General features: G+C 39.1%; 1 protein-coding gene across 8 annotated transcripts in view; it reads left to right on the forward strand.

Annotated features, from left to right (window-relative positions):
• The window catches only part of YAF2 (YY1 associated factor 2), a 76,877-nt gene that overhangs the window by 37,138 nt on the left and 15,456 nt on the right, over positions 1–24,283 (forward strand). Inside the window, exon 7 of one of the 8 annotated variants that reach the window (XR_008954656.2) lies at positions 84–554. The exons of the other annotated variants lie outside the window; for them this stretch is intronic. The gene's annotated coding sequence lies outside the window, so the exon portion shown is untranslated. The remainder of the gene's footprint in view (positions 1–83; positions 555–24,283) is intronic. 8 annotated transcript variants of the gene reach the window in all.

Consider the following 24,283-nt stretch of genomic DNA (forward strand, 5'->3'; position numbering starts at 1 on the left):
TCCCTGATACCTAGATCTACTTAATTTCTTTAGATAAAATGTGATGTTTCATTCTGATAAACTTTTGTTTTGTTTTGAAACAGGGTCTCGCTCTATTGCCCAGGCTGGAGTGCAGTGGTGCGATCTCAGCTCACTGCAACCTGCGCTTCTTGGACTCAAGCAATTCTTGCACCTCAGCCTCCCAGGTAGCTGGGATTACAGGTGTCAGCCATCAACACTTGGCCAATTTTTGTATTTTTTTTGTAGAGACAGAGTTTCACCATGTTGCTCAGGCTGGTCTCAAACTCCTGAGCTCAAAGTGATCCACCTGCCTTAGCCTTCCAAAGTGCTGGGATTATAGGCATGAGCCACTGTGCCTGGCTTCATTCTGATAAGTTTTTAATCAGAATATCAGCTCTGATAAAAAGCAGAACCCTCTATGAGGGCTAGAGTAGGTAGGATTATAATTATCATCATCTCCCTAAGGAAAGGCCACTAACTTCTCCTTTTTTGCTTTAAAGTCATTACTCTGAACCAGAAAGATTCCTTACATGATGACTTATTTTTTTTATAAGGTGAGGCCCAACATTTCACTCTATGGGGATTGGATATGCTTTCCCTAGATACTAATTGCTTAGAGGTTTTCAAATTAACTGAATTTTTTTTAACTTTTTTTCCTAGTAGATACTATTTGAGAGTGAACATATTGCAAAGTAGAACCATATCTAGTTTGGTATACCAAGGTATAACATATGTGACTTAATATTTTGGTAGTCTGTTGCTTTCATCTGTCCTAGATGAGGGACAGTTTAGAAGATTATTTTCAGTAATTGAGTTTATAACTTCTAATACTAGTTATCCATGTATCCCAATAGCAGCCAAATTTTCTATAATTTATTTCAAATCCTCTCAGACTTTACTCTTGTAAGGTAAGATTAATTGGAGTCTGATTATATAAATGTCAAGATTGTGAGGTTTTTCGGGTTACATGTTTTCTTATGTTGATTATTGTTTAATTTCTACACCCATTCTGAGTGTCTAGTTTTTCTCAGCCTACCTCTTTGTTACACCACCTCTATTCCAGCGGAATCTCACATGCAATTTTAGTTCTTCCCAACCCTGTTATCCGGGCATACATATTATTATTGGGCATTTCCCTACATAGTTAGTGCAGCGTTTAGCTGTTACTTACCCCTGAGAATATAGTGTGGAATTAGCAGTGGCAGGATATGGAATTAGCAATAAAGTTCCTGGCTTGGAGTTGAAGTGAAGCAAAGAATATTCTTCTTATTCTCCCATCCACTGTGATCACACATTCTATTTAACTTCATTGCCCCTAGCTAGGTGAAAGCTGATAGCTGCTAATTGTGGTCACTGGGGTGTTGGACAAATTTTTGAGTTAGAGGAGGGTTCATAGCCAAAGGAAGAACACCAGTCTAGAAAGAACACTGGGCAGCACGCAGTGACTGCTAACAAGCTAACAACTTGCTAAACAGCAGGCTGGGGTTAGAGCAAAGGAGCACTGTAATAATTTTCTTACTTGTATTTTCTGCGCTCTGGTTTGTTCTATCTGTTGTCATGACACTAATTTTCGAAAAAATTCCCCTTTTAAGCTCATCACTAAAAATTTACTGAGGACAATGAAATGTGAAGTACTTTCTGAGAAGTGAACAAAACAGACACTGCCTTCTCAGGTGGTGGTTACTTGATAACCCTCCTTAAATCTTTAGTAACTCTCCATTCCTGTTTAAATCTTCACTGCCTTGAGGTCCCAGTCAGACTCATCAGCTTTGTCTTTGAGCTTCAGCAGGATCAAATGACTGGTGGTATCGGTTTGCTCATAGTCTTGTTTTGTTTAGACCCCTCAATGTTAGCCTGCACCATGTTTCAAAGAAATTTAATGGCTATCATTAAAAAATCAAGAGCTTTCACTTGGAATTTTGTATTTCCAACTTCTTTTTTAAAAAGAAAGATGTAGCAACACTTTGTTCATTGCAACAGTTTGCACCATTTAGTTGGGGCTTTTGCTTTCCACAGTCCTTGTTGCCTCTTGGGTTTTTCTTACCCCTGGTCCTCTTTATTCCTTTTTATTACTTATTTAGTCTCTGTAGATAATTCAACTTGCAACTCTTGTTCTAGATTATCTGGTCCCTCACTACTATAAACTTTATTTATTTTCTTTATTATGAAACTTCTGGTATAGCCAAAGGGACATCTTCTTTAACATGGTCCACACTTCTTAACATGGCTTGCAAATCATTTCATGTACTGGTTCCTGTTTATTTCTTCAGCCTTACCTCTTTCCATTCACCTGTATAAAGTCATGTCCCAGCCATATTTGCCACCCACTTATAGGTGATGTGCTCTGTTCTTTCTGGCCTTTACACACACTCTAATCTCTGGATGCTGTTTTGCCTGTCCTCCCGCTCTTTTTTTTTTTTTTTTTTCCAGATGGATTCTTGCTCTGTCGCCCAGGCTGGAGTGCAGTGGCGCGATCTCGGCTCACCTTACTGCAACCTCCACCTCTTGGGCTCAAGCAATTCTTCTGCTTCAGCCTCCTGAGTTGCTGGGATTACAGGCATGTGCCACCACACCCTGCTAATTTTTGTGTCTTTAGTAGAGATGGGGTTTCACCATGTTGGCCAGGCTGGTCTCCAACTCCTGACCTCAGGTGATCCACCCACCTCGGCCTCCCAAAGTGCTGGGATTACAGGTATGAGCCACTGTGCCTGGCCTGTCCTCCCATTCTCTGTCTCTGCCCCCGCAACTCCTGCCTTCCACTCTTCCCCACCACCAGTTTAGTTAATTTCTATTCATTTCAATTCTTAATTTAGGTGTTAATATCCTTCAGAAAGCCTTCTGTGCTCCCGTAGGATCTGCTTAGGTACCCATCCTCTGTATTTCCATAGCTGCCTGAATTTAACCCAGTCTCAACACACCATGACTGGTTCGATGGTCTATTCTCTACAGTGTTCTGTAGCCTTTTTGAGGGCAGAACTGTGTCTTCACCTTTGATTTCTAATGCCCATCATAAAATAGGTACATTGTAAATATTTATTGAGTGGATGACTCATTTCTCTAAGCTCTTTTAATAATCATTAATTCTGAGCCTATGTGGTTTCTATTTTACGGAATATTGTTTTCATCCTTTCAACTCTTGTTCATCCTCTAAGCTTGTACTAGGGGACTGTCCCTTACAAGATACTTTTTTCCCTGGCCTGTTTCAGTATCTACTTACCTTTTCCTTCTTTAAATTCTGGTAATACTTTTTAGAAATCTTGTTTTAGTATTTGGCATTTGTTTCCTGTATGTTACTTTAAATTGAAGTTATATTTAATGCCACAATTTCATTCTTAAGATATTAAAATTTGTCCGTAACCTGTGCTTTACGTGATAGTATATTGCCAGCCAAAATAATATATCCATTGATTAGATCGATTCATGAGTCAAACCTTTATTACTTTCTTGGATATTGTTCCTCATTTACAGAGAACTTGGACATCTAGCCAGGAGTTTTTCTCTCTCTCTCTAGATTTCTTTATCCATTTTGTACTTCTCCCATAATAGTACTTAGTGGATGTACTTTAATTGCTTGTGTATATTTCTTGTTTCTCATGCTGAACTGTAAGGGCTGAAACCGTATCTATCATATTAAAACTACCTGTTGGTATAATATTTTAACTAATATTGGAGTTTAGAAGATCTTGATGTTCCATGTATACATGTTTGATGTATGTCTATAAAGTGTTGTCAGTAAGCTAGGCGTGATCATCTCATTTATTTACATGTGAACTATTAGTTACACAGCTTCATTTGTGTGTCTTCTAGACATCTCAAACTTATGCAAAATTGAACTTATGTATGTTTGCATGTTTTTACCAGAATGTATATTTCATGAGGGGATATTTCCATATACCTGTAATGTAGGGCCTGGACCATAGGTAGTATTTAGTAAATGTTTATTAAGTGAGTGAGTAACTGTACAACACCAAAAAATTTTTATGTTACTGATTTAGAATATTATAGGACATAATTAGATATATAAGAATGGCTTAGATTTATTTATTTATTTATTGTGCAGTGGCACAATCTCAGCTCACTGAAACCTCTGCTTCCTGGTTTCAGGTGATTCTTCTGCCTCCACCTCCTGAGTAGCTGGGATTACAGGCGCTTGCCACCACACCTGGCTGATTTTTGTTTTTTTAGTAGAGACGGGTTTTCACCATGTTGGCCAGACTGGTCTCGAACTCCTGACCTCAGGTGATCTGCCTGTCTCAGCCTCCCGAACTGTTAGGATTACAGGCGTGAGCCATCCTGCCTGGCCGGCTTAGATTTATTTTACTTCACAACTTGTATCATAGAGCTTGCAAGGCTGGAGGTTGCTCTGGGTGAGTGAGTGAGTAGTGAATGAATGTGAAGGAAGGCCTAGGAAATTACCGTATGCCACTGTAGATTTTATAAACACTGTACACTTAGGCTACACTAAATTTATTTTAAAAATTTTATTTCTTCAGCAATAAATTAACCTTAGCTTAATGTAATGTTTTTACTTTATAAGCTTAGTATTAATTTTTTTAACGTTTTCACTCTTTTGTAGTGACACTTAGCTTAAAATGCAAACTCATTATACAACAGTACAAAAATACAGGTATTTTCTTTCTTTATATCCTTATTCTGTGTGCTTTCTCCATTCAAAAATTTTTTTACTTTATTACTTTTTAAACTGTTTGTTAAAAATGAAGACACAGACACATACATTAGCCTAGGCATACAGAGTCAGGTCCATAAATATCACTGTCTTCTTCCTCTGCCTTGTCCCACTGGAAGTTCTTCAGGAGTAATAACATGCATGGAGCCGTCATCTGCTGTGATAACAATGGCTGGTCAGACATGGTGGCTCATGCATGTAATCATAGCATTTTGGGAGGCCGATGCAGGCAGATCACTTGAGCCCAGGAGTTGGAAACCAGCCTGGGCAACAGGGCAAAACCCTGTCTCTACAAAAATACAAAAAAATTAGCTGGGTGTTCATGCATCTGTAGTCCTAGCTACTCAGGAGGCTGAGGTGGGAGGATCACTTGAGCCCAGGAGGTCAAGGCAGCTGCAGTGAACAATGATCACACCATTGGATTCTAGCCTGAGTGACAGAGTGAGATCCTGTCTCAACAAAAACCAAAAACAACAATGCCTTCAGGAATACCTCCTGAGGGCCTGCCTGAGGTTGTTTAAAGTTATAAATACAAGGAATACACTCTGAAATAGCAATAAAAAATATAGTAAATACATAAACTAGTAACAGTCATTTATTATCATTGTCAAGTTTTATGGACTATACATAATTGCATGTGCTATTTTTTTTTTTTTTTGAGAGGGAGTCTCATTCACTCTGTCGCCTAGGCTGGGGTGCAGCAGCGCAATCTTGGTTCACTGCAGCCTCTGCCTCCCCAGTTCAAGTGATCCGCCTGCCTCAGCCTCCCGAGTAGGTGGGATTACAGGCATGCACCACCACACCCGGCTAATTTTTGTATTTTTAGGAGAGACAGGGTTTCACCATGTTGGCCAGGCTGGTCTCAAACTCCTGGCCTCTAGTGATCTGCCCCCCCTCAGCCACCCAAAGTGCTGGGATTACAGGTGTGAGCCACCGTGCCCGGCCGGTAGGTGCTATACTTTTATATGACAGGCAGCACAATAGGTTTGTTTATATCAGCATCACTGCAAACACATGAGTACTATGTGATGTTATGACAGCTACTTCACTAGGTGATAAGTATTTGTCAGCTTCATTATCTTAGGGAACCAGTGTCACATATGTGGTTTGTTGTTGACCAAAATGTTGTTATGCGACGTGTGACTATATGCTTAAAAGTAACTTTGCAAAGAACTAGAAGTAAACTATGTAACTCCAAAATTGGGTAGGGGAAGAGGAAAACTGATAGTACTACCTTGACCAAAATCTTTAAATCCATTCACTTCTATCTCTACCATTTGTCAGCTACCCTAAGCCACCATGTCTTTTCTGGGCTACTCTAATAGTGTACTACTTAGTCTCTCCAATTCCATATGTGTTTTAAAAATTAAAATATAATGGAAGTCACTTACATCCTTAAAAGTATTTCAAGATACTTATTGTACCTAGAATAAAATCCAGGTTGTGTTGTTTTGTTTTGTTTTGTTTGAGACAGAGTCTCACTGTGTTGCCCAGGCTAGAGTGCAGTGGCACGATCACAGCTCACTGCAGCCTTGACCTCCCAGGCTTAAGTGATCCTATCACCTCAGCCTCCTGAGTAGGTGGGTTCACAGGTGTGTGCCACCATGCCCAACTAATTTTTGTGTGTGTGTGTGGACATGAGGTCTTGCTGTGTTGCCCAGGCTGGTCTTGATCTCCTGGGCTCAGGAGATCCTCCTGCCTCAGCTTCCCAAACTGTTGGGATTACAGGCATGTGCCACGATGCTCAGCCAAAATCTAGGTTCTTTAACATGGCTCATAAAGCCCTTCTTGGCCTGGTCTGCCTATCTCTCAAGTTTTATCTCATGTAATTTTTCTCCTTATTCAATATTCTCCAGCCTTACTAAATTTCTTTCAGTTTCTATAACACTCTTTGTATTATTTAAATCTAATTGTATGTTTTTTTTTTTGAGATGGAGTCTTGCTCTGTTGCCCAGGCTGGAGTGCAGAGGCACGATCTTGGGTCACTGCGGCCTCCTCCTCCTGGGTTCAAGTGAGCACGTCTGGCTAATTTTTGTATTTTTAGTAGAGATGGGGTTTCACCATGTTGACCAGGCTGGTCTTTTGAACACTCCTGACCTCAAATGATCCTCCTACCTCAGCCTCCCAAACTGCTGGGATTACAGGCATGAGCCACTGTGCGTGGCCAAATCTTTCTTGATTCTTATTCACCCCCACTCCTGTTAAAACCTCTCATGGTATTGGGCAGGGTGGGGAAAAATGAACACCACAGTTTGTAATTATATATATGTAGCTAATTTTTTTTGTTACCATTGTATTCCTAACACTAAGCGTGATGCTTGGCACATAGTAGGTGCTCAGTGTAAAATAAGTGTATAGCAAAAGAAGGAAAACAAGGAAAAATTCAGAGAAAACATGAAAACCAGACCAAACATGCTTGTTAAAAGTATAAAGGCCCCATGATATAGCTTAGCTATTAAGCAAGATTTACATTAGATTAAATACAAAGCCCACCTATACACTTAGTGTTTAGAAACACACTAGAACAAAATTACTAGGGGGATTGGAAATAAATGGATGGTCAAAACAAGATACTAGGCAAATATAAGCAAAAAAAAAAGTCAGTGGATTCATATTATTAGAAAAAGTTGAATTAAAAGCAGTAGACATCAGGTGAGAAAAAGAGACACTGATAATCTAGGGTATAGTTTCTAATATAAAGAGGGCCACAGATCTTTACCTTTTAAAGATGAAGCACAAAAGTGTTTAGAGTGAAAACGATATAAATTCAGGGAAGAAGAGAGAGACAGTAATGGGAGTACTTTAAACATTAACAGCAATGGTAGACTTTAAAAACATTTTTCAGTCCTTGCTGCATCAAAGTGATAAAGAAATATGATATAAAGAATCTGAGTCATATAATTTGCCTGTCTGATATATAAGGCTGATGTAATAAATATATCATTCTGTTGTTGTAAAGAGAAAAAAATACTTTTAAAATTCCCCTCAGAACATTTTTTAAAATAGGTTATATTTTTAAACATTGTTAAGTAGGTTACATTGTATTATAAAGAAAGCTGAAAAAAAACTAAAAAGTAGAAATATTATTAACCACATACTCTACAATGAAATTTTAGGTTAATGACAAAAGGGAGAGCCAGAAACCAAACCTTTCCAAATCCCAAAACAAAAACCTCAATTACTTGAATTTAAAAATGTAAAATTATTGTCCCTGAAAAAAGAAAAAACTTAAGTCAAAGGTCTAAAGATACTGCAAACTGGCAACTGTAGTAGAAAATAATTACAATAAAAATGAAAGACATGAATAACATACAGGATACAAATAAAATTATTTCTAAGAATTTCGTTACTAGAAAATGAAAACAAACACTCAACAAAAGAATTTAATACAAGAATAACAAAGTAAACCTAAGGAAAGCTGGAAAAAGTAATTGGTGAAGATAAGGAATAGTAAATAATGGATTAGAAAACAGAAAAAATAGTTAAGTAAAACAGAACTTGTCCTTTAAAAGTAAGACTAGCTAGCAATCTTTTTTTAACAAAGGGAGAAAGTACAAAAAGCAAAACTAGGATTATGAAAAAGAAGTAACTATAGATATAAACAGTATTAACAATTCTTTTTCATTTTATTGTTTATTTTTTTGAGACGGTTGCACTCACTCTGTTGCCCAGGGTGGAGTGCCATGGTGCTGTCACAGCTCACTGCACTGTCACAGCTCACTGCACCTTCTGCTTCCCAGGCTCAAGAGATCATCCTTCCTCAACTTCCAAAGTAGCTAGGACTGCAGGCTCATGCCACCATGCCCAGCTCATTTCTAAAATTTTTTGTAGAGATGTGGTCTTGCTGTGTTGCCCAGGCTGGAATCAAACTCCTGGCTTCAAGTAATCCTTTGGCCTTAGCCTCTCAAAGTGCTGGGATTACAGACGTAAGCCACCACATCCAGCAAAAACAATCTTAATAAAACGACAAAAGTAAATTGTTATGGCATTGTATAATATATTAAAACAGCATATTTTGATTACAATTTGTCTTCAACCCTTTCAGAATTAAACGTAGCTGGTTTTGCTATTTAGAAAGTATATGCTGTAGTGAATACATACGCTATTGACCTGTTTTCTTGTGCTGATCATTTTTATGTGAATTATTAACAAAATGTGCTTGTCTTAGAGTAATTTTCTTCTGATACATGTTATCTGTAGCATACACCATCAATTGGTACTTATGAAACCCCATCTAATGTTAGTATTAATACTAATTTAATTAATTAATACTAATTAATACTAATCAGAAATGTAAGATTTCCTAAGATTTTGTATTTGCTGCAAAAAAGGCATATACTATATGTTTTATCTATAATGTATGTATCATAAACATCAGATACATATAGACAATATATGTGTGTGTACCTATGCACAGTCACATACACATATACACAAGTCTAACTGGCAAACTTTCACATTTCTGCTACTGTGCATCATCATGCTCTCAGGCCCCTAATGGTTCTCCTTGCTTCCAGTCTGTCCCTGATGCCCTTGCATTGTCATCGTTGTGGATTTGAAAATGGATTCAGTGTTTTAAACCTTTAATTATAGTACATTTCAAATATCTGCAAAAACAGAGTAGCATTAAAAAATCCTAATAAAGATTGAACTTGTAATAGATAACTGCCTGTTCTTTCTGATTCAAATCCCAGGCTCCAGACCAGTTAATATATCAATCAGAATTCTCCATATCCTGCCTCTAACTTGCCTTTCCAGCTTTATCTCTTGTTATAATCTCAGTATGCAGTTGTAGTTGATTATTTACTAGTAGGTTTTCTGAAAAAGATTTGGAAATTTTATACATCTTCTTGAGATGGTGACTTTGCTCATAGTGCTCTCTCTACCTTAATTGCCCTGCTTTTCAGCTCCATCTGTTGAAATTCTACACACACTCTAGGCTCAGTTTAAAAATCATCTCTACAGGAAGGCTTTCCTGACACATTTCCACTCTGATTCTCCCAGTTGTAGGTATAGTCTCAGCATTACCTACTTCTCATATTTATTGAACAAATACTTGAAAGTATACTACGTTCTGAGTCGTTACTGGATTCATCATGTCTGTTTCCCCTACCAAATTGAGACTCCATGATGAGATAAGAACCATCTATCTTCATCTTTTAGTCTCCTCTTGCATTTAGCACAGTGCCTTGCATGTAATAGAAGCTTTGAAGTGAATAGCGTCTCAACAGTGAACTTTTGCTTTTTTTTTGTAAATAGGTTATTACATAATAAAATTGTACATGTGAATACTTAGAACATTTTTTAAATTCAAAAAAAAAATTCTGACTGGGCACTGTGGCTCACGCCTATAATCCCAGCACTTTGGGAGGCATAGGTAGGTGGATCTACATGTGGCCAGGAGTTTGAGACTAGCCTGGCAAACATGGCGAAACCCTGTCTCTACTAAAAATACAAAAATTAGTGGGCATGGTAGTGCATGCCTGTAATCCCAGCTACTCAGGAGGCTGAGGCATGAGAATTGCTTGAGCCCGAGAGGTGGAGTTTGCAGTGAGCCCAGATTGTACCACTGCACTCCAGCCTGGGTGACAGAGTAAGACTCTGTCTCTAAAAAAAAAAAAAAAAAAAAAAAAAGCAAAATATATATATTTCAAAGTTCAGAGCATATAGCTAAGGACAAAGAAGATAATTAAATGATCTTAGAAACCAAGAAATAATGACAGACTAAAATATTTTTGAATACATTGATTTATTCTATTCATTTGATTAGCTCTATTCCCATTCCTCTCCCTTTTTCTCTCTTCTGTATTCCCCTTTCCCACGCCAGAAACCACTGTCTTTTCACATGTTTTTGGTAAACAGATTTATTACCTATTTTTGTGTGACAAACTACTCCAAAACATTTATTTTCTCATAGTTCCTGTGAGTCAGGAATTTGGGAGCAGCTTAGCTGGGTGGTTCTGGCTCTGGGTTTCTCCTGAGGGTGCAACTAAGATAACAGCTGAGGCTGCAGTTACCTGAAGGCTTGACTCAGCTGGAACATTTTCTTCCAAGACGGCTCATAGGGCTGCTTGAGTGTCCCCATGACATAAGAGCTGGCGTCCCCCAGAGTGAATGATCCAGGAGTAAACAGGATGAAAGTCACAGTGTCTTTTATGACTTAGCCCCAGAAATCCCACTTTGTAATTTCTGCAGTGTCCTGGTTATACAAGTCAGCCGTATTCAGGGTGGGAAGGCCAAAGGCATGAATGCAAGAGTTGTGAGCCTCAAAGAATAAGAACAAATAGTTATTATTTATTAATACTTATTTGTAAGACAATATATTAAGGTATTTTCATGCTATATATATTTTACTCCTCAGAATTACTGTTTTATAAAAGAGAAATGAGGATTTTTACGTAAGTATCAGAGTAGGATTTGAATTCAGGCAATCTGACTTCAGAGCCAAGCTCTTAAACGTTATGCCATTGTATCTCAATCTTTAGTATTCTTGGAACACAAAGAATATAGAAGCACACCACTAATTTTTGTAAGTTAAAAAAAAAAAAGATTACATCTTCAATAATAAAAACAAGGTGGGCTGTAATCCCAGCATTTTGGGAGGCCAAGGCAGGAGGATGGCTTGAGGCCAGGAGTTTGAAACCAGCCTGGGCAACATAACAGAACCCCATCTCTACAAAAATTTTATTAAAAATTGGCTGGGCATGGTGGTGAGCACCTGTAGTACCAGTTATTTGGAAGGCTGAGGTGGGAGAATTGCTTGAGCCCAGGAGTTTGAGGTCACAGTGAACTATGATTGTGCCGCTGCACTCCAGCCTGGGTGACACAGCAAAACACTATTGGTCAGTCAATCAGTAAATAAATAGAATAATAAATAAATAAAAATATAAAATAGTAATAATAATTAGTACTTAAAATAATCATTATTCATAATAAACCAAATCTGTGAAACCAATATTGTATTATTAGGTTCTATGTAGGGCTCATGAGCTTGAACTATATATATCAAGTTCCCCATTTAGTATGTTTCATTTCCTCTCAATTTCTACTACCTCCTATGCTAATTTAAAATTATAGTTCGCTGAATTGGTGGCAAGCAATGGCTTGCTCAGATAATTCTGAATATTCATATTGAACTCGATCCAGAAATTAAGGATAATTTCCTACTGATGGGTGTTTCTTTTACCCTCAGACCCTTGATGAGCTTTGTCCCTCTAAAATGCTAACAGTTTGAATATTCCAAATTGAGGCATTGGCAAATTTAATACTAATCTGCTTCCTGGTTACTCCTAGTGGGAAAGTTAATTTCTTTTCTTTTTTTCTTTCTTTTTTTTCTTTTTGAGATGGAGTCTTGCTTTTGTCACCCATGCTAGAGTGCAATGGCATGATCTCAGCTCACCGCAACCTCCACCTCCTGGGTTCGAGCGATTCTCCTTTCACAGCCTTCCAAGTAGCTTGGGATTACAGGCACCTGCCACTATGCCCAGCTAATTTTTGTATTTTTAGTAGAGACGGGGTTTCACCACGTTGGTCACGCTGATCTCAAACTCCTGACCTCAGGTGATCCACCCCTCCGCCCCCCTCAGGAAAGTTATTTTCTTGATCAACACTTATATACCATATTTGATTTTTATTTATTTTTGTTTATTTATTTATTTATTTTAAGTTGGAGTTTTGCTCGGTCACCTAGGCTGGAGTGCCGTGACACCATCTTGACTCACTGTAACCTCCGCCTCCCAGGTTCAAGCTCCTGCCTCTGCCTCCCAAAGTTCTGGGATTACAGGCCTGAGCCACCAAGCCCAGCCTTTTTTTTTTTTTTTTTTTTTTTTTTTTGAGACAGAGTTTGGCTCTGTTGCCCAGGCTGGAGTAGTACAGTGGCACAATCTCAGCCACTGCAACCTCCGCCTCCTGGGTTCAAGCAATTCTCTTGCCTCAGCCTCCTGAGTAGCTGGGATTATAGGCATGTACCACCATGCCTAGCTAATTTTGTATTTTAGGGGTTTCACCACGTTGGTCAGGCTGGTCTTGAACTCCTGACCTCAGATTACCCACCTGCTTCGGACTCCCCAAAGTGTTGGGATTACAGGCGTGAGCCACTGTGCCCGGCCCAGCCTGACTTTTTAAAATTAAAAAATAAATTTATTGTATTGTGCCCTATATCTAGAACATTGCAGTAAAGCAAATATCACAACAAAGCAAGTCATACGAAGTTTTTGGTTTCCTAGTTCATATAAAAGTTATGTTTACACCATTCTGTAGTTTGTTAAATGTGTAATAATAGCATTATGTCCAAAAACAACAATGTATATACCTTAATTTAAAAATATAGCTAAAAAATTCAAATGACCATCTGAGCTTTCAGCTAGTTGTAATCTTTTTGCTGGTGGAGGGTCTTGTCTTGATGTTAATGGCTGCTGAGTGATCATGTTGGTGATTGTTGAAGGTTGGGGTGGCTGTAGCAATTTTTAAAATTAAGACAATAAAGTTTTCCACATTGATTAACTCTTCCTTTCATGAAAGATTCATCTGTAGCATGCAGTGCTGTTGCATAGCATTTTACTCACAGCAAAACTTCTTTCAAAATTTAAGCCAGTCCTCTCAAGCCCTGTTGCTTCTTTATCAATTAAGTTTATGTAATATTCTAAATCCTTTGTTGTCATTTAAACTGTGTTCACAGCATCTTCACCAGGAGTAGATTCCATATCAAGAAACCACTTTGTGTGTTTATCTGTAATAAGCAACTCCTCATCTGTGAAAGCTTGGTCATGAGATTGCAGCAATTCAGTCACATCTTCTTGTTCCACTAATTCTAATTCTGTTTTTTTGTTTGTTTGTTTGTTTGTTTGCGACAAAGTCTGGCTCTGTTGCCCAGGCTGGAGTGCAGTGGCGCGATCTTGGCCCACTGCAGCCTTTGCCTCCCAGGCTCAAGCCATCCTCCTACCTCAGCTTCCCAAGTAGCTAGGTCTACAGCCGTGCGCCACCAAGCCCAGCTAATTTTTTGCATTTTTGGTAGAGACAGGGTTTCGCCATATTGGCCAGATCTGGCCTTGAACTTGTGAGCTTAAGTGATCTGCCCTCCTCGGCCTCCCAAAGTGTTGGGATTATAGGCGTAAGCCACCACACCGGCCTAATTCTAGTTCTCTTGCTATTTCTACCACATCTGCTGTTACTTCCTCCACTGAAATCTTGAACCATTCAGTCATCCATGATAATTGGCATCAACTTCCACCAAACTCCTGTTCATGTTGATATTTAGACCTCCTTCCCTGAGTCACAAATGTTCTTAATGACATCTAGAATGGCGAAGCCTTTCCAGAAGGTTTCAATCTACTTTGCCGAGATCCATCCAAGGAATCACACTATCTGGCAGCTATAGCCTTATGAAATGTATTTCTAATACAATGAGACTTGAGGGTCGGGCGTGGTGGTTCATGCCTGTAATCCTGGCACTTTGAGAGGCTGCGGTGAGTCAATCACCTGAGGTCAGGAGTTTGAGACCAGTGCGGTCAACATGGTGAAACCCTGTCTCTACTAAAAATATAAAAATTAGCCAGGCGTGGTGGCACATGCCTGTAGTCCCAGCTACTCAGGAGACTGAGGCAGGAGAATCGCTTGAACCTGGGAGATGGAGGTTGCAGTGAGCCGAGATGGCGCCACTGCACTCCAGCCTGGGTGACAGAGCAAGACTCTGTCTCAAAAACAGTAATAATAATAATAAGACTTTAAAGTTGAAATTACTCCTGGATCCATGGGGCTGCAGAATGGATGCTGTGTTAGCAGGCATGAAAACATTAATCTCCTTGTACATGTCCCTTAGAGCTCTTGGGTGACCAGGTGCATTATTAAAGAGCAGTAATATTTTGAAAGGAATCTTTTTATCTGAGCATAGGTCTCAATAGTGAGCTTAAACAGTGAGCTAAATATTTTAAATTCAGGTCTTAACGGTGAGCTGAATATTTTAAATTCAGTACACTATGCTGTAAACAGATGTGCTATCATCCAGGCTTTGTTGTTTCATTTATAGAGCACAGGCAGAGTATATTTAGCATAATTTCAAAGGGTCTAGGAATTTTGGAATGGTCAGTGAGCATTGGCTTCACCTTAAAAGTTACCAACTGCATTAGCGCCTAACAAGAGAGTCAGCCTGTCCTTTGAAGCTTTGAATCAAGGCATTGACTTTTCGTCTCTAGCTCTGAAAGTCCTAGATGGCATCTTCTTTCAATAGAATGCTTTTTTGTCTACATTGAAAATCTGCTGTTTAGTGTAGCCACCTCTATCAACTCTCTTAGCTAGATCTTCTGTATAACTTGATGCAGTTTTTATATAAGCACTTGCTGCTTCACTTTGTAATTTTTTCATGTGAAGGTGGCTTGACTTTTCTGCGTCTTCCTCACCTCTTTCAGCCTTCATAGAATGGAATGGAGTTAGGGTCTTGCTGTGGATTAGGCTTTGGTTTAATGAAATGTTGTGACTGGTTTGATCTTCTATCCAGGCTAAAACTTTTCTCCATATCCCAGTAGTAAGGCTGTTTTGCTTCCTTATCATTTGTGTGTTCCCTGGAGTACCATTCTAAATTTCCTTCAACAGCTTTTCTTTATAGTCACATCTTAGCTAACTGGCACAAAAGGCCTAGCTTTTGGTCTGTCTCGGCTTTTGACATGCCTTCCTCACTAAGCTTAATCATTTCTAGCTTTTGATTTAAAGTGAGAGATGTATGCCTCTTCCTCGCACCTGAACAATTATTAGACACCATTGTTGAGTTATTGATTGGCCAAATTTTAATATTATTGTATCTCAGGGAAGAGGGAGGCTCAAGGAGAGGGAGAGACAGGGAACAGCTGGTCAGTGGAGCAGCCAGAACACAAACACTTACCAATTTAGTTGACTGTCATATACAGGTGTGGGCCTTGGCTCCTCAAAACAATGACAGCAGTAACATCAAAGATCACCAATCATAGATCACCATAACAGATATAATAATAACGAAAACATTTTATGAATTACCAAAATGCGACACAGAGACAACTTTTACATGCTGTTGGAAAAATGGCGCCAATAGCCTTGCTGAGCACAGGATTGCCACAAACCTTCAATTTGTAAAAAGTAATAAAGTAATGCACAATAAAATGAGATGTGCTCTTGTGTTCATGCTATTCAAGATTTTCATTGTATGTCCTGATATGGATATCACTTGAGCAGTGGTCTAGAAATTATATATGATCATTTAGGATGCTTTCTGTTTCTTGAAATGTAAATTCTTTTTCCTGCAATAGCCAGTTTATATTAAGATGGAAAATTCAATATATTCAATAATGTTTTCTTTCTGTGGAAAAAACATTACGACCGTTCTGACCACATTGAGTGTGGGAAGTGTATTTTTGATTGCCAATTACATACTGAGGTTTAAAGCAACATGAAGATTAGGCAATCTTTTGCAACCTCTTCTATAACTTTGTATCTACACAGGTAAAGTTGTGATTCCAGCTCATCTTTTCCAATGATATTGTAGTTCAGTTTATGTTATAGTTTCACTCTACTAGAAATAACTTTTCTTTCAGTTTTGATGTAAGTAATAAAACAGAAGTCATTGTTCACGTCTTTCTCAAATAGATTGTCTGTAATTACATAACAAGCTGATTGATTTTTTTTTTCACATTTGTGTTTTGTTCCAACTGTAAAGCAAAAATACCTGTTACCATGTAATAGTGTTAACTCTTCTACATTGCATGCTATCAGCATTATAAAATACCTGGCCACATCATATGTTAACAGAATTTTGTGCCTTCTGCTTCCTCGTCAAACATATCATGAACTTTGTGAATTTTTTAAAAACCTTCTTTATAATGTTTTTATATTGTAAATACAACTATAAATGATGCTTTTGTAGTTTTAACCTTCTTTTTTTGTGAAATAATTCATCAGTTTACACAGAAGAGCATATTTTGCCCTTGTTTTATAAAACCTTACTTTGTTTGGCAGAGAGGTACTTTTATGTTGAAAATTATTCAAAAACTTTGATGTTTCATGCCACTATTTGAAAAAAGATTACACTAGGTAACACTGGCCACTAGAAGCAAAAGGATGTTAAAGAACATCCTTTTGTTTGTGAAACAAGCAAAATGTAAAATGTAAAAAACTGTTAAAAAACAGTTTTCAGATACTTATTACTACGCTTCTCATTCATACTTTTCTAGGTACTTGGCATAGACATCACAGTTATAAATTCATTTACCCAGTTCATACTGATTGACATTCCACATTCCATTGAAGCCTTGTTTATTGTTTGCTTTCACAGCATTATTTTGAATTCTGGCATCTGTGAATTATTTTCATCTCTGCTTTTATGAGTTAAAACAATTTTTATGAGTTTGAATTATTTATTACATAAGAACAGCAGGGTTTCTGTGAAAAATCATAATTACCTTTTAAGTTTATGATTATACCAGGCTACCTGTAGAGCATACAATAGACTGACAGAGCCCACTATTGGTATAGAGACTGTGCTTTGAGAGTACTGCAGTAAGCTGTTCCAGGAGCAGTTATTCAAAGAGCCACAGATCTGATCATTACGCAAGAAGTAACAGCTCTGGCTGGTAAAAGGCAGTGGAGACACAGGATGAAAGGGGCAATAATACTACTGCCTGACTATGACTCTTAAAACCAGTGTCTTACCAGCACCAGGGCAGGAAGTAGAGGGAAAGCAGTAGGAGAAGTAGTAAGGAAAGAGCACAGAGTAAACTGTGTAACAGGAATAAGCACACATTAAAATGAACATCACAAAGAAGTGAAACACCAACTAGCACAGTTGTATTAGAATGATAAGTGAAGGGCAAATCAAGTATTATTTACTTCAGTAACCTCAAACAAAGGACAGCTTGTCCCACTCTGAATGTGCTGTAACCTAATGGATGATTTGTTGCAGTCCAGTGTGAATTAACTGAGTGCCATAACTTCTATGTAATATATAAAGATTCAGTTGCCCAGAGCTAGGTGTATCAAGGAAGCCATCCTCCCATTACGGGCACCAGATTTTCTGTAGTTAAGAATGGCATCTTAGTATTTTTTTATTTTTATTTTTTTGAGACAGTCTCGCTGTGTCGCCCAGGCTGGAGTGCAGTGGCACAATCTCAGCTTACTGCAACCTCCGTCTCTTGGATTCAAGCGATTCTCATGCCTCAGCCTCTTGAGTAGCTGGGATTATAGGCACGCACCACCACATCCAGCTAATTTTTCTATTTTAGTAGAGATGGGGTTTTGCCATGTTGACCAGGCTGGTCTCAAACTCCTGGCCTCAAGCGATCCACCTGCCTCGGCCTCCCAAAGTGCTGAGATTACAGGCGTGAGCCACCTGTGCCTGGCCTCAATACTTGAAATATTATAGTATAAATACGTATATTAGTTATCTACTGCTGCATAACAAATTACCCTGAACTTAGCTACTTACCGACATTTATATCTCACAGATTTCTATGGATAAGGAATCTAGGTACAGCTCAGCTGGGTCCTCTGATTCAGGATCTCCTGATACAAGGCTGCAGTCAGCGTTGTGGCTGGGGCTGCAGCTCTCTCAAGGGTCCCGACAGGAGGAATCACTCACTTCCAGGCTTATTCAGGTGGCTGTTGACCTCAGTTCTTTGCTGGCAGTTGGACCTAGGACATTAGTTCCTGATGACCTGTTGACCAGAGGCTTCCCTCAGTTCTTTGCCACATGGGCCACTCTGTTAGGGGAGATCACAACAAGGGGAGAGAGTGAGGGTAGAAGCTAGAGTGTTTTAGTAAGCTAATTTTGGAAATGACATCCAGTCGGTTTTTGCTGTATCCTATTTATTAGAAGCACCTCACTAGGTCCAGCCCACACGTAGGGAAGGGGTTTGGATAAGGGCATGAATACCAGGAGGCAGGGATTACTAGTGGCCATTTTAGAAGGCTGCCTGCCACAATAAACATTTTCATGAGTGAGTAAGTTAATGAAACAAATGAAAGAAACTTAGGAAAAATACTTTGTACTAGTAAGTCCTCCAGAATTATAGGTTGCAGAAATGGAAGCTGAATTGTAAAAGAAAAAATTAATACCTAGAAAAGACTTATTTTCGCTAAAACTAGGCATGGTTTATTAGTGAGTATACTATCAGTCCATCCATATCGTAAAGAACTATTTGGAAAATTGTTTTCTGTGAACTCTAAATCAAATAACATCTTTTAATACTACTGATTTCTTTTTTTTTTTTTTTTTTTTTTTTTTTTGCCTTTTAGACAGGTTCTCACTTCATTGCCAAGGCTGGAGTGTAGTGGTGCAGTCATGGCTCACTGCAGCCTCAACCTCCTGGGCTCAAGCAATTCTCCCACCTCAGCCTCCCAAGTAGCTGGGTGGCACGTGCCACCACGCCTGGCTCATTTTTATATTTTTTGTAGAGATGGGGTTTCACCATGTTACTAGGCTGGTCTCAAACTCCTGAGCTCAAATGATTTGCCCACCTCAATTTCTATATTTAGAAAACTTAGACCTTCAGATTTGATGTGTTTCAGTCACTGGTTCCCAACTCTCATTGCACATTGTTATTATTGAGGTGGAATCTCGCTTTGTTGCTGAGGCTGCACTGCAGTGGTGCAATCTTGGCTCACTAAAACCTCTTTCTCCTGGGTTCAAGCGATTCTCCTGCCTCAGCCTCCTGAGTAGCTGAGATTACTGGCTCACGCCACCAAGCTCTGCTAATTTTTGTATTTTTAGTAGAGACGGGGTTTCACCACGTTGGCCAGGCTGATCTTGAACTCCTGACCTCAGGTGATACAGCCACTGTGGCCTCCCAGAGTGCTGGGATTACAGGTGTGAGCCAATGCACCCGGCCTCACTGCACATTAGAATCATCTTAGAAACTTCACAACTAAACAAATAAGAGGTATACTGGGCTCTATCCCAGTCTAAGTAAATCAAGTTCTTAAAGGTGGAGCCCAGACAAGTGTATTTTTTTCTTTCTTTTTGAAAGAGAGAGGGTCTTGCTTTGTTTCACAGGCTGGAGTGCAGAGGCATAGTCATAGCTCATTATAACCTCAAACTCCTGGCCTCAAGCTGTCCTCCCGCCTCAGCCTTCTGAGTACGTAAGACTATAGGCACGCACCACCACACCTGGCTAAAGGGGTATTTTTTTTTTTTAAAGCTCCTCAGATGATTCCAATATGTCGCCAGGGTGTTAGACACCACTGATTTAAGTGGTTCTTAATAAAAGATTAGAATTATGCACCCTGTCTCTGGTTTAGTACAAATTGAAAGGGCACATAATTTTATAAGCAAATTTTCTTCATTTAGCATGTATTCAGTATCCAGTATGTGCATAACACTTTGAGGGTTAAAAAGAAATGTAAGTAGTTTGAAAGTGGTGCTGACACATTGGACAGAAGATTTTTTTTTATTTTAAAAAATAAAAATGGAAATGGGAGCAAACTGTACTTGATGAGATAGTTATATATGTATTTATAATGATTATTTGTCATAGTCTACATAGGCTGTAGTGTTTTAGAGAGGGGAGAGATGACGATAATACTAGAGTAGATAAGGTTATTTGGAAAAGATGGAATCTTCAGTGGATTAGGAAAGCAAAGGTGAAATGTAATAATTTGCTTCACCTGGCAGATCCTGATTTGATCTTGTTTTATAGGCCATTGACTGCACAATAGGAGCAGCCGAGGAGATTTGAAAAATAACCTGTACCAGGCTTCATTCCTGGAGGTCTTTTATTCAATTGGTCTGGGTGGGGGCCCAAGTATAGTAATTTTAAAAGGACTCCTCGTGATGCTAATGTGTAGCCAGGGTTGAAAACAAGTGCGATAGGATCACAGATCCCTGGAAATTTTTTGTAGGATGGTTTAACGTTCATTCATTAAAAACATTAAATATTTATTTTTCTTTATTGATACAAAATAGATGTACGTATTTTTGCACATTAAGTATTTTTATGCTGTAGGCACAGGAGAAACAGCAGTGAACAAAATAGAAGAGGAAAAAGTCCCTGTTTACAATTAGGGGGGTGGTAGGGAGCCTATATTCTATTCTGGTAGAGGAAAACAGATGATAAACTATTAATAATAATATGTAATGTAGTAGGTAGAGAAGTGCTTTGAAGAAAATAAAGCATAGTAAGGAGGACAGAGTAGGGAGTGAAGTTGGAGAGTAGAATGCTGTTTTGTGTCAGATTAAGAAAGACTTCTCCTACAATTATGGTCTGGCATTCATATGCAGTAAAAAAAGAATAAAGTAAAAAGGAAGGCTTCTCTGACATTTGGCGTTTGAACAGAGACCTGGAAGAAGTGAGGGAGTGAGTGGACAGAGGAACAGCAGGGGAAACCCTCGGGCAGAAGTAGAAAGCCATTGATGCAGGATGCTGTGGACTCAGCTGCATCTCTCCAAAATTCACATACTGAATGAAGCCCTCACTCCCTATGTGACTGTATTTGGAGATAAGGCTGGTAGGAGGCAATTAAGATTAAATGAACTCGTAAAAGTGGAGTCCTAATCCAGTAGGATTGGTGGCCTTGTAAGAAGAGGGAGAGGTTTGTCGGTCTCTCCCTGTGCATGCACTGAGGAAAGGCCTTGTGAGGACACAGTGAGAAGGTGGCCGTCTGTAAGCCAGAAGGAAATGTAAGTAGAAGAGAGCCCTGAGTAGAAGCTGAACCCTACTGGACCTTGGTCTTGGACTTTCCACCCTCCAGAACTGTGAGAAAATAAATATCTGCTGTTTAAGCTACCCAGTCTATGGTATTTTGTTATGACAGCCCAAGCAGACTAAGACACTGGAATAATGGGTGCCATATAGAAGAGTATAGAAGATCAGATAGGAAGAGCCTATATCACATAGAGACTTGTGGACTAGAGCAATAATTTTGGATTTTGTTGATTGCCATATACTCTGGTTGCCAGTGAAGAGGATTGATTGGGTGGAAAGGAGGAGCCCATTGGGTGGTTTTAAGCAGAGGAATAATATAATTTGATTTACATTTGGAAGGATCACAGTGGCTGCTCTGTGGAAGAATGGCCTGTAGCAGAACAATTGAGGGATGTTATTTATTTATTTTTTGAGACAGAGTTTTGCTTTCGTTGCCCAGGCTGGAGTGCGATGGCGTGATCTCGGTTCACTGCAACCTCCCCCTCCTGGGTTCAAGCGATTCTCCTGCCTTAGCCTCCCGAGTAGCTGGGATTACAGACGCCCAGCACCACGCCTAGCTACATTTTTTTTTGTATTTTTAGTGGCGATGGGGTTTTGCCATATTGGCCAGGCTGGTCTCGAACTTCTGACCTCAGGTGATCCGCCCACCTCAGCCTCCCAAAGTGCTGAGATTACAGGTGTGAGCCACCATACCTGGCCGGGATGTTATGAAGATATTACAAGGGTGGTATCAATGGAGGTGGTAAGAAAGCATTCAATTTTAGACTTATTTTGAAGGTGGGGATGGAAAGCATTTGATGGTGAATTAGATGTGAGTATGAGAGGAAAAACGGAATAAATACTGCTTCTAAGTGTTCGGTCTAAGCAACTGGAAGAATGAAGTGCTAGTTACTGAGAGATAAAAAGATTGTTGAAGATTGGAAGAGTGGGAGAAGGGAGAAATCAAGAGTATATTGTTGGTTAGGCATGGTTGCTTACCCCTGTAATCCCAGCACTTTGGGTGGCCGAGGCGAGAGTATCACTTGAGGCCAGAAGTTTGAGACCAGTCTGGCCAGCATGGTGAAACCCCATCTCTATTTAAAATACAAAAATTAGCCAGCGTGATGGTGCACTCCTGTAGTCCCAGCTACTCATAGACATCCAGGTGGATTTTTTTTTTTTTTTTTGAGACAGAGTCACACTCTGTCACTTGCAACCTCTGCCTTCTGGATTCAAGTGATTCTCCTGCCTCAGCCTCCTGAGTAAGTGGGATAACAGATGCACACCACCACGTTTGGCAAATTTTGTATTTTTAGTAGAGACGGAGTTTCGCCATGTTGGCCAGGCTGGTGTTGAACTGCTGACCTCAAGTGATCCACCCGCCTTGGCCTCCCAGACTGCTGGGATTATGGGTGTGAGCCACCAAGCCTAGCCCCAAGTGGATATGTTAAGTAGGTAGTTGGTTATAGAAGTCTGGAGTTTATGGGAGACATTGGGGCTGATAAAATTTTAATATCAGTGTATAGATCAATTGTTTTCAACCTTGAATACACATCAGCTTGAGAACTTTCAAAAAATTTGAGCCTACAGAACCTCATTTAAGTGTGACCTAGGTATTCCTGTTTTAATTTTTTTTTTTTTTTTTTTTTTTTTTTTTGAGACAGAGTCTTGCTCTGTCGCCAGGCTGGAGTGTAGTGGTGCGATCTCGTTGGCCAGGATGGTCTCAATCTTTTGACCTCATGATCTGCCCACCTCGGCCTCCCATAGTGCTGGGATTACAGGCATGAGCCACCGTGCCTGGCCTCCCATTTTAATTTGATTAGTAGTTAGGTAAAAAAAATTTTAGACAGCTTTTTTTTTTTTTGAGGTATAATTGACATACAATAAACCACACATAAAACATGCAATATGTTAAGTTTTGACATATGAATATACCTGTGAAACTATCACCACAATCAAGAGAGCAGACACACATCCATTATTTTCTGGAGTTTCTTTGTGCCCATTTTTAATTCCTCCCTCCTGTACCTACCCCCATCCCATCTCTGGTTGCTAGGCAACTACTGATCTGCTTTCTGTCACTATAAATTAGTTTGCATTTTCTAGAAATTTATGTGAATGGAATCATACAGTGTGTATTTTTTTGGTCCAATCTCTTTCACTCGGCATAACTCCTCTTGAGTGTCAGTGGTTCATTTCTTTGTGTTGCTGAGTAGTATTCCATTGTATGGATGTACCACAGTTTCTTTATCCATTCACCTGTTGATTAACATTTGGGTTATTTTCAGTTTTGGGCCATTACAAATGAAGTTGCTATGAACATTTGTGTACAAGTTTTTGTATGGACATATATTTCCTTCTTTGAGTACATATATTGAAATGGAAATGCCTGGATGTTATCGATCACATTGTTTTCATATGTTTCAATGTGAGGGGTTTATGTATGCCTTTGAGGAAAACTTTGATGCATAGAAAAGATTATTCAGGGACTACTTTCATTATTAAAATTAATGTTCATTACTTTCAATGTCATAATCTAGTTTTTCCTTAAGTGTTATTTTTACAAATATTCTATTTATAAAATTTAGCAAAATTTAACTTTTGCTTTCTAGTCATATTTTTAAAATGCTATTGCAAGTGAAATCCAATGTGGAGCCAGGGTCGAAAACCATTGTACAGATGATACTTAAAACCGAGGACTGAATGAGGTCACCAAGAGGAGTGCTTTTAGCATGCATAAAAAAATCACCCTAGTTCTAGGGCAAGGCCTGAGAATTTGCATTTTTAAGAGGTACCTGGTGTTGCTACTCTTCATTCGTTGACTACACTTTTTGAGTAGCACTGGTCTGGAGGGTTAGCGTAGATAAGAGGTATCCAAAGACTCAGTCCTGAGGTACTCTGAAGTTTAGAAATTTGGGAGACTGGAAGGGAATCAGTAAATGAAACTGTGAAAGAGTAG

Source organism: Pan paniscus, chromosome 10 (genome assembly GCF_029289425.2).
Source record: "Pan paniscus chromosome 10, NHGRI_mPanPan1-v2.0_pri, whole genome shotgun sequence".
Classification (NCBI taxonomy): Eukaryota; Metazoa; Chordata; class Mammalia; order Primates; family Hominidae; genus Pan; species Pan paniscus.